We start from the raw sequence: 5000 nt of genomic DNA, 5'->3' as shown, positions 1-5000 counted from the left end.
GCCTAGCGCTGCCCTGCCCTGCATGCAGTGTTGATAATAAAGGGGTATAACTGGCCCTGCATGCAGTGTTGATAATAAGGGGGTATAATTAGCCTAGCGCTGCCCTGCATGCAGTGTTGATAATAAGGGGGTATAATTAGCCTAGCGCTGCCCTGCATGCAGTGTTGATATTAAGGGGGTATAATTAGCCTAGCGCTGCCCTGCCCTGCATGCAGTGTTGATAATAAAGGGGTATAACTGGCCCTGCATGCAGTGTTGATAATAAGGGGGTATAATTAGCCTAGCGCTGCCCTGCATGCAGTGTTGATAATAAGGGGGTATAATTAGCCTAGCGCTGCCCTGCATGCAGTGTTGATAATAAGGGGGTATAATTAGCCTAGTGCTGCCCTGCATGCAGTGTTGATATTAAGGGGGTATAATTAGCCTAGCGCTGCCCTGCATGCAGTGTTGATATTAAGGGGGTATAATTAGCCTAGCGCTGCCCTGCATGCAGTGTTGATAATAAGGGGGTATAATTAGCCTAGCGCTGCCCTGCATGCAGTGTTGATAATAAGGGGGTATAATTAGCCTAGCGCTGCCCTGCATGCAGTGTTGATATTAAGGGGGTATAATTAGCCTAGTGCTGCCCTGCATGCAGTGTTGATAATAAGGGGGTATAATTAGCCTAGCGCTGCCCTGCATGCAGTGTTGATAATAAAGGGGTATAACTGGCCCTGCATGCAGTGTTGATGATAAGGGGGTATAATTAGCCTAGCGCTGCCCTGCATGCAGTGTTGATATTAAGGGGGTATAATTAGCCTAGCGCTGCCCTGCATGCAGTGTTGATATTAAGGGGGTATAATTAGCCTAGCGCTGCCCTGCATGCAGTGTTGATAATAAGGGGGTATAACTGGCATAGGCGGAGTTTGAAATTCGAACCAGGGGGGGCAAAAAAAAAAAAAAAACTCATGTAGCAGCTGAGACCTGGCCTACCACTTGGGGAATTCTCTCTCATTCTGAATAATTAAATTGTCGTGAGGCCTTTTGTTTAAATGTTTCCAGTTTTCCCAGAATGTGTGAGTCAAGTGATTGTTCTAGATCATTCAGTTGGCTTTGTACATCTTTCTCTTTCTTTGCATTTACTGTATTTGTGTACCTCTTTAGGCATTCAGCAGACAGACAGACAGACTGTTATTTGACTGTGATCAGACAATGGGGTCAATAGCTTGACGTTGAAAGCTTCATAAAGTTCATGTTTAAATCTGTTATGGCGTAATCCACGGTACTACTGCCAAGAACTGAGCCATACAGTAGGTGTACTAACCCAGGAAGTCACGCTGCAGCCTACCATTGACTACACACAGACCCAGGAGTCACCCACACTACCATTGACTACACACAGACCCAGGAGTCACCCACACTACCATTGACTACACACAGACCCAGGAGTCACCCACACTACCATTGACTACACACAGACCCAGGAGTCACCCACACTACCATTGACTACGCACAGACCCAGGAGTCACCCACACTACCATTGACTACGCACAGACCCAGGAGTCACCCACACTACCATTGACTACGCACAGACCCAGGAGTCACCCACACTACCATTGACTACGCACAGACCCAGGAGTCACCCACACTACCATTGACTACGCACATACCCAGGAGTCACCCACACTACCATTGACTACGCACGGTCCCAGGGAGTCACCCGCATGCACAGAGCCAGGCTTGGGCAGAGGTGCAGCAGCTCTTGGACGTGACATAGTTCTGTCTACAGTAGAGGAGTCAGCAGGGACATGGATCTTATCTCCTGTAATGAAGTCTACAGTAGAGGAGTCAGCAGGGACATGGATCTTATCTCCTGTAATGAAGTCTACAGTAGAGGAGTCAGCAGGGACATGGATCTTATCTCCTGTAATGACGTCATCACCCTGTGTGCTGACAAAGTCAAGTCCCTCACCAGTCCTAGAGTTTAGATCTCCACAGATCATAACATGGCCCTGAGTCTCTCTCTCTCTCCCACTCTCTCTCTCTCTCCCACTTTCTCTCACTTTCTCTCAGTCTTTCTCTCTCTCCCTCTTTCACTCATTCTCCCTCTCTCTCTTTCTCTCTCCCTCTCTCTCATTCTCTCTGTCATTCTCTCTCTCTTTCTCTTTCTCTCACTCACTCTCTCTTTCTCTCCCCCACTCATTCTCTCTCTCCTTTCTCTCACTCTCTCTCTCCCTCTTTCACTCATTCTCACTTTCTCTCTTTCTCTTTCTCTCACTCACTCTCTCTTTCTCTCCCCCACTCATTCTCTCACTCTCTCTCTTTCTCTCTCACTCACTCTCTCTCTCTCTTTCTCTCTTCCACTCATTCTCTCCAGGGCAGCACAACACATTGTTGCTCCTCAGTGGACCGTTTTCAGCTCCACTGAGAAACACACACACACACACACATGCACACACACACACACACATGCACACACACACACACACACACACAGATACACACACACACACGCACACAGATACACACACACACGCACACAGATACACACACACACGCACACACACACAAACAGATACACACACACACACACACTGATACACACACACACACACACAGATACACACACACACACACACACACACAATCACACACACACACGCACACAGATACACACACACACACACACAATCACACACACGCACACTACACACACGCACGCACACACACACACAGATACACACACACACGCACACACACACACACACACAATCACACACACGCACACTACACACACACACACACACACAGATACGCACACACACACACACACAGATACACACACACGCACACACACACAGACATGCACACGCACACACACACACACACATACACACACACACAGATACACACACATACACACACACAGATACACACACGCACACACACACACACACACACACACACACACACACACTGGGCTCTGTCTAGTCCACTGTCTCGGTGTCCAGTGCATTGTGTCAAAGTTGAGGGGAACAGGTGGACTCGTTATTTCACCTTAAAACATGGACGAGCAGACTGCTCTTTTGGACCCATTGGGCCTGTTGGACTAGTAGAGACGGTGTGGAGGTGCTCTCTCTCCTCCCTCTCTCCTCTCTCTCTCCCCTCCCTCTCTCTCCTCCCTCTATATGGAGGTGCTCCCTCTCTCTCCTCCCTCTATATGGAGGTGCTCTCTCTCTCCTCCTCTATATGGAGGTGCTCCCTCTCTCTCCTCCCTCTATATGGAGGTGCTCTCTCTCTCTCCTCCCTCTATATGGAGGTGCTCCCTCTCTCTCCTCCCTCTATATGGAGGTGCTCTCTCTCTCTTCTCCCTCTATATGGAGGTGCTCCCTCTCTCTCCTCCCTCTCTCTCCTCCCTCTATATGGAGGTGCTCCCTCTCTCTCCTCCCTCTATATGGAGGTGCTCTCTCTCTCTCCTCCCTCTATATCAGTGGTCACCAACCTTTTTGAGCCCAAGATCCCTAACCTCGCCCTGAACAAAGGCAAGATCTACCTTGAAGCGTCAAAAGAAAATCAAAGCTAAAATACTTCCAATTTAAGGCCTTTTATTTAGGCAAATGTATCAGGTTAAAAATATCACATCCTCCACCCCTTACACAGGTGTCAATGAGATAACAACACTTTAACATAGTCTTTACTTACATGATTTTGTTTTTGATTTTCTAATTGGAGTAAGTGCATCTTTCACGTAATTAATGCGTACTCTAGAAAGTGAAAGTAACCTAAGCCTAGGCCTACAATGCACTCCGTGTCTGCACGTCCACAATCGATTACATTCTTCAAATGGAGAACAAATTCCTGATCGCTAAACTTTTGTTTTTTTATTTTCTGTCAGTTAGCAGTTGATGTAGAAGCACCTAACATAATTTGACTTCAGCGGTGACAAGTCCTGTTGCGAGAGAGAGAGAGAGAGCGCACCTGCAAAGTGGTGCTGTGCGCGTGTGTGTGTCTGCATGGGGTTATACGTTCGGTTCAAGTCAGAAGTTGGTCCGTCCGGTCCCGCATTCACGCTGCTCCATTATTAGATTAACTTTATCAGACAGCACTGTAAATGTATGCAGGAATTTCTCGCATTATAATGGCTAGGTCTTGAATAAATCATGCGCTATCCTATCCCATGCTGAAATGTAGGCTACGCCCTGTAAACGTTAGCGAACATGTGGGAATTTGGTGTTTTTAATTGTCCTGTTATTCTCGGGACCTACTGGGCAAGTCCTAAAGATCGATCTACTGGTCGATCGCGATCGACGGGTTGGCGACCACTGCTCTATATGGAGGTGCTCTCTCTCCTTCCTCTCTCTATATGGAGGTGCTCCCTCTCTCTCCTCCTCTATATGGAGGTGCTCCCTCTCTCCTCCCTCTATATGGAGGTGCTCTCTCCCTCTCCTCCCTCTATATGGAGGTGCTCTCTCTCCTCTCTCTCTCCTCCCTCTATATGGAGGTGCTCTCTCTCTCTCCTCCCTCTATATGGAGGTGCTCTCTCTCTCCTCCTCTATATGGAGGTGCTCCCTCTCTCTCCTCCCTCTATATGGAGGTGCTCTCTCTCCTCTCTCTCTCCTCCCTCTATATGGAGGTGCTCTCTCTCTCTCCTCCCTCTATATGGAGGTGCTCTCTCTCTCTCCTCCTCTATATGGAGGTGCTTTCTCTCCTCCTCTATATGGAGGTGCTCTCTCTCTCTCCTCCTCTATATGGAGGTGCTCTCTCTCCTCCTCTATATGGAGGTGCTCCTTCTCTCTCCTCCCTCTATATGGAGGTGCTCCTTCTCTCTCCTCCCTCTATATGGAGGTGCTCTCTCTCCTCTCTCGCTCTCCTCCTCTATATGGAGGTGCTCTCTCTCTCTCCTCCTCTATTTGGAGGTGCTCTCTCTCCTCCCTCTATATGGAGGTGCTCTCTCTCTCCTCCTCTATATGGAGGTGCTCTCTCTCCTCTCTCTCTCTCCTCCTCTATATGGAGGTGCTCTT

The sequence above is a fragment of the Alosa pseudoharengus genome, unplaced genomic scaffold (genome assembly GCF_046254945.1).
Source record: "Alosa pseudoharengus isolate Yale_2024_CS ecotype anadromous, Long Island Sound unplaced genomic scaffold, YU_APseudo_1.1 YU_APseudo_1.1_scf_19, whole genome shotgun sequence".
Taxonomy (NCBI): Eukaryota; Metazoa; Chordata; class Actinopteri; order Clupeiformes; family Clupeidae; genus Alosa; species Alosa pseudoharengus.
This window is presented reverse-complemented; position numbering follows the sequence as displayed.